This window comes from Cynocephalus volans, chromosome 1, assembly GCF_027409185.1.
Source record: "Cynocephalus volans isolate mCynVol1 chromosome 1, mCynVol1.pri, whole genome shotgun sequence".
NCBI lineage: Eukaryota > Metazoa > Chordata > Mammalia > Dermoptera > Cynocephalidae > Cynocephalus > Cynocephalus volans.
In genome coordinates this window covers 96969014-96982719 of record NC_084460.1, presented here as the reverse complement: position 1 = coordinate 96982719, position 13706 = coordinate 96969014, and the positions used below count along the sequence as shown (strand labels likewise).

The 13706-nt window shown below is 36.5% G+C and overlaps 1 protein-coding gene across 4 annotated transcripts in view; it reads right to left on the bottom strand.

Moving 5' to 3' along the window:
• FNDC3B (fibronectin type III domain containing 3B) overlaps positions 1-13706 on the bottom strand; it is a 331781-nt gene that overhangs the window by 143783 nt on the left and 174292 nt on the right. The gene's annotated exons all lie outside the window — the stretch shown is intronic.

Sequence of the window (13706 nt, the reverse complement as noted above, 5' to 3'; positions counted from 1 at the left end):
ACCATCTGATACAAACATGCATTATTCTGGTGTCTTCTTTCCCTCCCCTACCCCCCCCCCCCACATTAACTATTAGGAAAAAAGTAAGGCATAATCCAGATGCCTCTCTTTCATAGAACCTTCATTCAATCCTGGAAGGTTCACAGAAGCAAAGTATTTATTTTCTAGACGTTTACAACCTTTATTATTTCCTTCAGTGTAAAACTTCCAATAGTCAACGAGCCGCATGGACCTGACTGATGTAGTAAAACAAGAACAGGACTCTCATTAAATATGAAGAACTCCTTGGACTTTTAAACAGGGGTAGCTAAAATTAAAAGAATTTTATTTTCGTTGTTTTATCATATAATTTCTGACTTACTAAAAGTGCTTTTTTAAAAAAGTTTGTAAAAAAGCACCAAAGAAATCTAATCAAGGAAGAAACAAAAAATAAAGGAGACACAAAGCTGAAAGATTATCTCTTTACTATTATACTTTAAGTGTAAATAATACTACTTAATAAATTAATAAATGTCAATCTAAAGTGTAAATTACCTTTCACACACATGCCAATAAAGGGTTTCCAGTAAGAAAACTCAGTAGCTTTTTAAAACCACAAATTGCCTGCACATATAAAAATTGTTTCACAGCCCTGTTTTTAATTATCTTTTTCTGTGGTATTTGTGAAAGATTTACGTGTACATGCACAATCACTCAGAAACCTGTTCTTATCAAACCCAGGTCTGTCCTATCACTAAAAAATTTATGTTAAAAAAATGAAATATTAATTCTGAAATAAGTAGAAACAAATATCAGAAATATATGCTAGATATTTTGTTTACTATTCTTCTATAATATAAATTACAAAATATTTTAGTTATCAGTTTTGATCTGTGTCTAAGGAAATTGTGTCTATGTTCCCCCAAAGAGTAAGAAAATCTGAGGAGCAATAATAATGCATAAAATAATAAGCAATTTAGGAAATGGTGGCAATAACATTCTTTGTTTAATAAAGATTGTTTATAAATAAATTACTGTAGTAGAAGAATTTAACATTAAGAGTTTGGTCCCCAAATCCTGGGGCAATAAAATATACCTTCAGTCCTCACAGATAAGGACTGAAAAAAGATCCATGTCCTTTTGGGGTGAATGAAATTGTGACAGTGTACAGAGGGAGACAAATCACCTGTATTCAATTCAGCAAATATTTCCTGACACATACTATGTGCTAAGTACTGGATATTCAAAGGTGAGAAAAAAATACATGCAGCCCAAGAATAATATAAAGAGAAAAATTATAATAAGTCCTAGTATGTGCTGTTAACAGAAATCAGAACAAAGTATCACGATTTCGGAAATCAGAACAAAGTTTTTTCCAGCTCTGTGACTCAATGGAGCTGTTACTCATGTATCTTCTATAGAGAAGCACAGAACTTTGGAAAAGATAATTCTGTTAGGTTCTCAGATGTCACCTATTATGTGCTAAATTTTGGCCCACCTCCACCCCCACCCCAAATTCGTATGTTGAAGTCCTAATACTCAGAGAGTGACTGTATTTGTACATAGAGCCTTTTAAAGAAGTAATCAGGGTAAAATGAAGTCATATCAGGGGACCTTAATCCAATATGACCACTGTCCTTCCAAGAAAAGGAGATTATGACATAGACAACCACAAAGGGACCATGTAAAGACAATGAAGGAAGACAGTCATCTAAAAGCCAAGGAGAAAGGCCTTAGAATAAACCAACCCTGCTGACACCTAGATCTTGAACTTCTAGCCTCCAGAATTGTGAGAAAATAAATTTCTGTTGTGTAAGCTACCCAGTCACTGCCTCAGAGCGTGAAAGCTAAATCCAAGTTTCCTCTACCATAAGTTCCAAAAGCCTTATCTGCTTTTAAAAATCCCTGTTTAAAAAAAGTGATGCATTTATTCTTTCTGAACAAATACCCAGCCATCTTCCTCAGGCTAAGGAAGAAAGGCATCATGATGGCAAACAGCACCTAGTTTGATTCCATTTTATAATGCCTTTTTATCCAGTTCAGTAAGTACTTACTTAAAGTTTTCTACATGCCTAGTGTGCTTGCCATCCTGTGGCCCTAGACACAAGCGTTAAGTGGTTAGGGAATAAGGCACAAAATGTCAAATGGGGAGAATCTTTGTCTAACTTGTAAAAACACCATAAAGTGTTCTTATAAGTAAGACCCATGAGAACCATTAAAACAAAAGAAAATAGCCTGGAGACAGCAGCATGACACAGAGTTATTGGGAGCAACGTGGGGTGGGAGATGAGAAAGGACTCACTGTCAGTACCTGGGTTCTGTCAGTGGCTTGACATGGATTATCTCATTTAACTTCCCTAACCACTTGTGAATGACATATCTGCATCCCTGATTACATGATGAAAACCAAGGCACACCATGGTTAAAATGTACAACTAGTTAAGTAGCAGAACCAGGATTTTCATACCAGTCTGTACATCCAAGTTTTCATTATGTGGGGAATTCTAGAGATGTTAGGTAGAAAAGTAAACATGTAAACAATCAATTGTTGAGAATTAGGATACTTGGGTTATTAAGCAATGTAAAAAGGATCAAGATGCAAACAATATATATTGAATACCTGCTGCTGTGCCTCTACCTGAAAGGAGCACACGTTAAGTTCCTAGGACAGTACCTGACACATAATAACAACAACATCTTACCGCCCAATTACTACTATTAATGTTACCACCTCATTAAATCTTCCCAACAATCCTGTATGGCATCTATAGTTATACTTATTCCCATTTTAGAAATAAGAGGAATGAAGCTCAGGGAAGTCAAGCTAACTGCCCCAGGGACAGAGCTGTGGGGGGGTGGGAGGGGTCCATTTTAAGCCCAGAAATTATAAATAGATCTCTTAAAAACACTTATATTTTAAGTGTCTTTTCTCTTAGCTAACAGAGAAGGAAGGTAGTTCTCCTTACTGAATTGAAATGCTCCATAGGAATTTTAATAAACTCCTCAGTTCCTGAAACTCTTTCCTTCTACTCCTACCGGGCTGCAAGCCACGAGAATCAAGAGAAGCTTAAAAGGCAGGAGGCAAAGGATCAGTTTAAAAAGACTTCCCCAGATGGCCAGCAATGACTGAAGAAGTGGGCAGAGCATGCTACACGTGGACACACATGAACCTGCAAACATACGCAGTGTGGTATGACTGGCAGCCAGTTTGCTGGGTGGCAAGAACACTGAGTGAACTGCCTGGACACAGAAAACTGGGACCAAATGAGTTTGTGAAAGTCAGGTTCAAGCTGAATTTCTAACTGCTGACAACATGTCTGAAGTGGGCTCCCAGGCCATTCCAGGGAGAAAATATCTTAGATAAAACTAAGTATGCAAGCAGTGAACAAAGAGAAGGAAAAGGCCAGTCAATATAAAACAGCTGCATGAGCCAAAAGGACAAGTAGGCCATGAGTCCAGGCTTCTTCCAACCATGAAGCATCACGGTTCTGTAGCTTGGATTACAGATCTGTCTCTCCACCCAACTGCAAGTCCCTCAAAAGCAACTGGGCACATAGAAGGCTTTCAATAAATGCTGGTTAAATGAACTAGTAAATGAAATAAGCACCCCCCCCAAAAAAAAGAATAAAGCTTATCTGCTTAGATTAGATGTCTGCCAAAAATATTAACACATTCGTTATGAAAATTCTTCCCCATACTCTAGTAAATAACTGATATCCTACTCCAAAATTTTGAATTATCTGAGCTGTTAATTCTGTATCTGTCATTCCTGACCCTTATTTTGAATAAGTGTGATTGCACCACAAGTATTTATACAGAAAGATCATAATCTCCTGTGTAAATTCTACTTTAATCCCACATGAGGCTGAGTGGTTTTATTTTATTCATTACCAACTCTTCCCTCTGCATTTTTAATAGAGTAAACAACATAAAAAAGTAAAAGCAAGTTTGTTCTTCATGCAGGGTAGAAATCTGAAACATCAGGACTGGACCTTCCCTAGCCAATCCCCTTTTTGTTACCATGAATGAAACTCCCATTACCATCACCCAAGCACCATAAAAAGAAAGCAAAAACTAGAATAAAGAAATGTTCAAGGAGCAAGTCATCGAACATTTTATTGTATACATAAGGTTAAATTACTTGACTTAAAAATGGTGGCAGAATTGAATGAATTACCCTAATCTCCTGACTTACCTTTCTGTCTTTTCCAAGTTAATAATTAAAACTTTGGCTGTGAATACCAAAAATTACTTCTCAAAGTCATTTCTCTTTATATATGTAATGGCTAACACTGATGAAATAACATTTAATCTTTCTAGTGTTTCATTATTATTCATACCCTGAGACAGTAAACCGTATAAGTTTAGGACTGGCTCTTTTTGCTACAGAGCATGGTTATTTTTTTACCCAAATGGAAAAATAAATGATTGGTGATATTTCTAAAAGCCCTTTACATAATAACAAAGGATTATCCTGTAGAGTAATTACAGCTTGATAATAGGTATCTTCTCCTCAATCGAGAAATGAAAGTTCCTTGAAAATTTCAATTGCTTTTCCCAAACAGTTCCCAAACATAAGGACCAATGGTTAGGTCCAAACACCCAATTTCACCTGCTTTATAGGTGATCAAAGAGAAGGTTTTAGGTAATGATCTGGTTCATGAATGAACAAAAGTCCTCAAACATTTTACATGTATGCTCATTTATATCTAGAAATCTTAAATTTCCCACTGATGCTTAATTTTTAACTTATACACCAACTCAGGCAATGGCTAAAGCATGAATTGAGGGAGGAAGAGTTAGTTCCAGATAACAAATCCCATGTTTCTGTATAGGAGGATTATAAGTTGAAGGTATTAATACAACACCTGTCTTCAGTACTTCTGGACATAAATCTTACAGACAGGTTTATTCCAGAGGTGATCAGTACAAGGATATACCCCCATAAATGGCAATCCCTCTTCTGTTGGCTTTACACATGACAATATTTCTATACTCTCAGAAAAAAGTTGAGTTCCCACTCACATTTATGTGAGTCTTTACTCTGGCAAAAGGAGCACAACTAAGGAATATATAAATGAAATCAACTTTTAGTACTTTCCCAGCCACATCTGGCTCTTTCCAGGTTATACCATGCAGTGTTTGTAACTAATACCACTGAGGGTTGGAGAGGAAGATGGAAACAAGTATGTTCTCTGTGGTATCCCTCTGATCCAACCACTCCAGTAAATTGTGTAATACTACAGTTGAGGGACAATGCAGTCATTTATTAAGACCCTTCAAATTAAGAAGGAAGACCAGCAAGATTAAGAGACATATCTTATGAACTGCAGACCACAAAATGGGTCCTTAGTTGGCTGGCTACCTCTCCATCTTACCATTCTCCCCAGCTGCCCTGACCAGAGGATCTCACAGGGAACAGAAAGATTCCCCCCTCCTCCCAGTCAGAGAGAGCTAAGCTTCTCAAACTGCAGAGAGCCAAAAGGCTTCTTCTCAAGCAGGGGGTACAAAAAAATATAGCACTGAACACTGATATTGAAAGCAAAAAACCAAATTGATAAATTTGATGTAACAATCAAAGGTGACAATAAAAGCTCCTACAATTTGTATATTACTTAATAGTTTATAAAGTACTTATCACATAACTTGTACAGGGTACTTCAGAAAGTTCGTGGAAAATAAAATTAAAAGATAACATGAGTCTTTCCATGAACTTTTTGAAGTACCCTCATATGATGTTCAGAAAATCTAACATAGGCAACACCATAGTCCTAAATTCTAGATGAGGAATCTTCAGGTATGACTAAGTAATTTAAGCTAAGGTCAGCTAAGTGAGCAACAAGATTCATGCCCAAGTTCTCTTAATGGAAATGCCATGCTACTTCTATCACTTTACTGTATATCACCGACCTTAATACCAAAAAGAACCAAATTTGAAGACCAAAAATCAAACCTAATCCTTTCAACAAATATGTGGCATACATTAGAACATTGGACAAGAAAAGTTACATCCAGAGTCTCAATCAATAATAAAATGGACCAAACTATTATTTCACACTAAACAGAAATGCTGTTTTAAAGAATGAAATACCTGTCAAGTGACCAACAGTAAGTAGAGATCTAATGGTTTAATTTGTGCCAAACTGAGCTGCTTTTGAGATATGAATAGAGCTATAAACAGTGGGAATCTGCAGTGCCTCACCATAACTCAGCACAGAATAGATGGCCAATCAAATCCTTTCAGTCCAGTGTCTCAGGCACTCTTATTCATATCCATGGAAACATAGGCAGATTATTCCAGTGATGCCAACACATAGACTAGAGTCTTCCATAGTTAACCCAACAGGTAACTGGCATATTCCTCGATATGAAATAATTCCTTCCATCTACACAAAACATGCTATCATTCAAGACTTTCACATCTATGAGACAGCCATGATGATCTCCCCAAGTAAGAATTACCTTTCAAGAAACTGAGGCAAATTCAACTAGTACAGGGTATGACCCATGCTTGAACTACTTTGAAATCCATGCTCTTTCTACTACTGCACTATCACACTCAGATTAAGAAGCTGGGCTGAGGCATCAAGTAATCAGGTTGTGACATTCACAGTAACAGAGAGAGCCTTGGTTCTAAGTTTCAAATATACCACACTACTACTCACTGGGGGCCATTCCACTATTGTGAAGGGCCTTCAACAGCTCCATGGACCCCCAACCCCAAGGATAAGATGGAAAAACTTCAGGGGACCACAAACTCAGATAGAAATTATATCTTTGTTTTCACTAGTTTCTCACTGAAATTTAATATTTCCTTCAATTATGAATGTAAGGAGCAAAACCACAGTATTAACTATGCCTTTCACTTTGTTACTAATAAAACTCAGATAGTTCCATATCGTGTTAAAATATTTTACAATAGTAACAATATTTATGTTCATCACAACTTCAAAATTATTGTAATTATTAGACTTGCTGCTGGATGTTGTTATTTAATGTGCTAATAAAGCAGCATAGAAATTACTGCATCACCTTTGTAAAAAGTATTTGACCACTGTATTTCATATCTATGAATTTTAAATATTACTTTTGCACACCGCCAGCACCTAGGGGCCCCACCTGGGGACAGGACCCTACCCCCCGCCCACAACCAGGCACACCACCAGCACCAAGGAGCATGCCAAAAACATCACCTCCATGTGGGTGGCCCACCAGAGCCACCACAGTAACCATGGCTGCCACAAAAGTGGCTAGATGTCAGACCCACCATGCAGATGGTCTGCCAGCCACTGGAGTGCATTGACACAAGGAGAGTCACCAGCAGAGACCAAAGAAAAGAAGAGGATGTCTCTCTCCACAAAGCCCATTCCAGAGTGACAGAAGAAGCATCTGCTCTATGATAATATTGGGGGACCTGAACACACCTTTCAGCATTGGACAGACCATCTAAGCAACAAATTAACAGAGTAACCATTAGTCTTTCAGAGGGGAGAAGAAATCTAGGGTTATCAGTGTGAGAGGGGGGATGGAGGGGGGATAGAGAGAGATTGGCAAGGGGCATAAAGAATAAGTACAATTTGTAACAATATACATACTAATAATACTGATTTGATCAACATATGTCAACATTGAATCCCAAAAATATGTATAATCAATTATGATTCAATAAAAAAGAAAAAAAATTTTTTTTAATTTAAAAAAAGAAGAAAACATTATTACTTTTTAAAATGCTTCATCAGTCAGTCTGCCAATGGGTTCCTTGGCACAAGAAAGGATTACAAATACCTTCTGACATAGAGCAAAAAAAACCCCAAAAAACTGTTATCATAATATAAGTCCGAGTTTACGAACCTGATGGGTTTCACAGAGTGTACATGAATATAAAATTCACCTAACCTTGGTAAGGATTTGTTACCCAATAGGTCAGGAAAAGGTGTTTTTCTAAAAACAACAAAAAAAGGTATCACACATGACAAATATAGGTTACTAATTTAGAAAGATAGACTATAATAACTGTGCAATAAAATAAAATGTAATGTAATGTGTGTAATTTAAGACTAATGGTTCAGAAGTCATTTCCAGATGTGACACTATCTTAATACTACTATGAAAATCAACTGTAGGTTTTGTATAGAAATGCAGAATAGCATCCTAGTCAACAGAATGCTAAATATCAAAGGAGTGTGCCACATTGCTCTGATAATGGTTGCTTTTGGAAACTTATTTATATTCTCACTTGATCACCTTTTTAAGAAACAATATGAACAGTACAGGAAAATCACCTAATTTTAGATAAGAACCTCAGAGATCCTCAAACACTTTCCTTTCCCCTCTTCCCTCCACAAGGTAAAAATGACTTCAGCCAGCCAGCCAGCCACCACATTTTGGTAAATGCCTATTATGTGCTGGTCAACTTTCAGGGAACCAGAGATACACTGATGAACAGGACTGAACAGAACACACAAAGTCCCTGCCTTTGTAGAGCTTAAATGCTGAAAGGAAGACAATGATCAAGTAAACAAGCAAGTGATGCACCCAAATAAACAGCTTAATATTCCTAAAATCACACAAGGAGCTGGATGCAGAGGCCCACCTGGACCCATGTTTCCTCCTGCTAATCCTGTGTTCTACTATGTCACAATGCCAGGATCTTAGACACAAAGGAAAGAAATCCAAAAGAAAATGCAGAACAGAGAGAAGGCTCAGAAAGAGGAAATTTACACAATACTTTATTTAAAAGGAGGGGACGTCCTTTGTACATTTTTTTAATTTAGCATTGCCAACCCTGTCTGTAATTGTTCCTCAGACAAAACAAGCCCTAAAATAAAAAAATAAAATTGCTGTAAATCCACTGACAACAGAAACTAGATGATACCCAAGTACTATGCTCTTTTCCACAGAACCTTCCAACACCCATATACACATGCTATACACTGTGGAATATTTTCCTAACTTCCTATAGAAAAATTAATTCCTCCAAAGGACTTAAACTTTTCAAAGTTTTGAAAGAGAATCCAATTCTCTTATTGTTGGCTGCCTAATGGTCTGATTCTTAATTTGTCAAGACAATCCCCACGCTCCTTTGCTCCTTTCTGCTCATCATTTTCACAACGTTAAAGGTGAGACAAAGCAGTGGTTTCAGCCAGGTTGTAATTACCAAAGGGAAGCAGTTGAGGTTCATGTTTATAGCTCAGCTGGCTTGGCTGAGCAAAAATGTGGAGAAGCATCTCATGGCTTCTACCTAATGGGCCCCATTATTTTGCCACAGGAGCTTCTGCTTTCTGGACAACTCTTCAAACAGTCCCCATTGGAGAATGACCAACCAAACCAAAATTGGAGAGCATTTTTCAATATATTTCTTGTCTCTCTCTGGCCAACGGAAATGGAATATATATAATTTCAACAGGCACCGACCCATTAACAATCCCAAAAACAACAGCATGAGGTGAAGTGTGTACCTCTCCTATAACAACAGAAATACTTATTTTGACTACTATCCAAAGTTTTTGGGTTACATCACTTAATCTGGAAAAAGAAGAGTGGTTTTCCAAATGACAGAACATTAACTTGGATATTTCAGTTTTTCTTTTCATATGCTTTTTTAATCTTTGGGTCAATATGAAGTTTTTCCTATAACATTTGAAAATCGTACCATAAATTACTAAGAAAGCATGGAAAATAAAACTCAAGGCATCTGCTTAAGAAATTTTTACATATAAATTATTTAGAGAGTTAATGATGAGGTTGGGAGGAAAACAAACAAAAAAACCCCCAAGAACCATGGCCATTATACAATGAAAGGAAAAACTTGCTTCATACCACGTGATCTCAGTATGTATTTAGGAAGGCAAGCTCTGCCAAACTTTTCATTGGAATTGTTGTAACAGTCTTTTTCATTATAATAGCTACCACTTATTGAATGCCCACACCTCATATAACATTTCTCTTAATTCTTACCTCTTCTACATCAAGTAGGTACTCATATACGTGACGAAAGAATTTGCAAAGGTTACACAGTGTGGCCTGCATTTCAGCAATTCTGTAAAAATTCCAAGGGGGAATTTGAAGGTAGGTCTCTCCAAGTAACGTACATGTTCTTCCCAGCTGTACTACTTTGCCGTTTTCCCCCAATTTCAACTCTAATCGCACTCATAAATGTTCTTACAGAACGGAGACGATGATGGCTGTGATAAGATACAATCTGTGGCTTTTGTGTCTGGCTTCTTTCCCTTAGCATATTGTTTTCAAGGTTCATCCACATTTTAGGACATGTCAGTAGAACATTCCTATGGCCAAATAATATTCCACTGTATGGATATATCATATTATCTTTATCCATTCATAAGTTCATGGACATTTGGGTTGTATCCATTTTGGGGGCTATTATGAATAATGCTGCTACGAACATTCATGTACAAGTTCTTGTGTGGTCATATGTTTTCACTCCTCTTGGATATACCTAGGATCCTGCACAATTGCTGGGTCATATAGTAACTCCGTATTTCACCATTTGAGGAACTGCCAGATTGTTTTCCAAAGTGGCTGTACCATTTCACATTACCACATACAGTGCATGAGTGTTATAATTTTTCCACATCCTTGCCAATACTTGTTATTAACTGTCTTTTTGACTACAGCCATCTTAGTGTATGTGAAATGTACTGCACTGTGGTTCTGATTTACATTTCTTTGATGGCTAATGATGTTGACCATCTTTTCATGTGCTAATTGGCCATTTGTATATCGTCTTTGCAGAAATGTTTATTCACATCCCTTGCCCATTTTAAAATTGGGTTATCTGTCTTTTTATTCTTGATTTGTAAGAGTTCTTTATATATTCTAGATACAAGTCCCTTCTAAGATGTATGATTTGTGTATATTTTCTCCCATTCTGTTAGTTCTCTTCCCTTTTTTGATGGTATCCTTTGAGGCACAAAATTTTTTAATTTGGGTGAAGTCAAATTTTTTTTTTTTTTCCTTTGGTGCTTGTTACTTTGGTGTTACATCTATAAACCCATTGCCTAATCCAAGGTTATAAAATTTTACTCCTAGACTTTTATAGTTTTAGTTCTTACACTTATGCTTATATAATCCATTTTGAGTTAATTTTTGTATACGATGTGAGGTAGAGGTTCAACTCCATTTTTTTTTGTATGTGGATATCCAGTTGTCTAAGCACCATTTTTTGAAAAGATTATTCTTTCCCCCACTGAACTGTCTTGGAACCCCTCTCTCTTTTAAATACATGTTCAGAGAATTTCCTTCCTTGCAGGTATAGATCAGTATGATCTTCTTATTTTCCAGCTATCTGGCATTATATTACTCTACTTGAACCTGCAAATCTTTGAAGCATATATATGAATCTCTCCTATACTTACTTTTTAAAGCTCGGGCAACCATTCACATTTAAAAACATTTACCAAGTAACTACTATGTGCCAGACAGAATTCTAGATGCTGATATACAATCTCCATGAGGCAATAAAAGTTGTTGAGGATTATTATGAACTACAGAACTGTAACTCTGCTTGTATGCAGTGGATACCCAACTCAAGATCTGAATAAGAAAGCCACAAGTATTTTAGGAAGGAGACTGTGGCAATAAGATGAAGCATTGACTAGCATAGGAACAGGCTAGTACTGAGCACTTCTCACATATGGCCAGCCTAAAGGGAGTTTTGTTTGTTTGTTTGTTTTTTAATTTTGTGATACCTTCTTTGCACAACTGCATGCCAACAATGTATTTTGCTCCTTAGACCCCTTGGTGATGACGAGTCTCCTAAGATATTTTATACTTAATTCCACTCTACTCATTTCTTTCAAGTGTAGGCTACCAGACTTAAAGAAGATGTTGTACATGCATCTTACTGGCTTCTCAATTCAATTTTCTTCATATTAACAATCTGTTTTTCTCAGATACTTTACTATATCATGTCATTAATGATATAATACAATCACTGAAAGTTATATAACTCTGGGCTCATCTTCTGGCAGGAGCCTTACAGACTACTTCTCTTTTTCAATTCAGAATCCAAATTATTCCATTCTTACTAACGTTCCACTATCTTCTAGCATTTTCTGCCATGATCGTCAGCTGGGAAAGAGTGTGACTATGCTTCCATCATCACTTTTATGAAAGTGAATTTACAGCTCTGCTTTTACCCCTTCTACTTGGATTTTCTGTAGTTTTTCAAAATCAGAAATTCAATGAATATTTCACATTTAATATAATCACAGTAAAACTACGAGCAACAAAAAACACATTACAACTTCTCTCTATTAGAATGTTCAATTTTTAACTGGTATTCCTTAAATGCACTTTTAGCATAAAGGGAGATCTTATTTTTCCTGTCACAATGGTGAGAACTGTATTCTGTTCAATGGAATAAAACACTTCCTCAAAATAAATGAGCAGGAGACATAATGGAATTCTACATTCCTTGTTCTTTTCTGTTAACTGATTGGTGACGTGAATGTGATCCATCATCTTGCGTCCCTGCTGGAAGAGCCTGTTTTGCACTCTTTTCTCCCTCCAGTGATTCTTATTTACAAAGACTTGTGTAAAACAAGTTATTTATTTGCAACGGTGGGAGAACTGGCCAACAATCTGGCTACACACACACACACAAAAAAAAGTCAGATTGGCTCACATAAAAGAAGGGATGGAAAAAATGAAATCATAGTGGCTGCAATATGCTTTACACAGTGAGAGAAGAAAAAAAGATAAGTTTTTACATCAGAGAAGGATAAATCTTTGATTCCTGCTTGCACTTCAGCCATTTTCCTGTGCAACTGCCAATATTTCTCACCCTAGCAAAATCATTTAAAAATGAAGATTACAGATTTTTAAACCACTTCAAAATCAGAGGCAGAAAGAGAAGAGGAAAAAGAAAAAAAAAAAAAAAACCATACAGAAGAATATAATCCAAAGAATGTTAACATAGTGATTATCATCTCTGGGTAGTAATATTATAATTATTTTCTTTTTACACACTTACAGTTTTATTTCCTAATTTTTTTCCAATGAGTATATGATGCTCATATAATCAGGAAAAAAAGAACAAAGGAGGCAGAAGGAAAAAAATAAAAACAGATGGTTAGTTAGGAACTTGGAAAGGTAGTCATATGGGGAGAAACGGGGAGATGTGCATATTGTGCTGAGGCTAGGAAAAAAATAAAGCATACACAGACTCCATCCATTACATTCCAGGTACCTAAACATTTTACACCTTATCCAAGTGCAGGAGTATAACTTTATCCTTTAAAAATTTTTTACTCTTCTGACACATCTCTGAGATTATTACCATCATTTTACTTAAGAGAAAACTAAAGTTCAGAGAAATTTAGGTACAAACAGCCACATCCTCACATTCTATTTAGTCATTAACCAAGCCCAGGTTCTGCCACAGAATGGAGAAATGGGATTCCCATAAGAGAGGGCAGGCTCTACTTAACAAAGTTGTCTTTGACATTTTTACTAATTAAAATTATGAAAAAATTTTTCAGCAAATTGTAGGACAGATGGAAGGGAATCTCTAAAGCAGGAGACTCCATGAATGAATCACAACCAAACAAACAAATGTGAAACTCAACTTCATATTTGCCTCTACTAGGCAGAGGGTAGCCTAGTAGCCCTTTTGCCTTTCCCTCTCTCTGACTCCCTGATAAGTCAAGTGGCAAGACACAGGAAGGGCTATGTGATGTCACAAAAAAAGATGGCAACCCTAG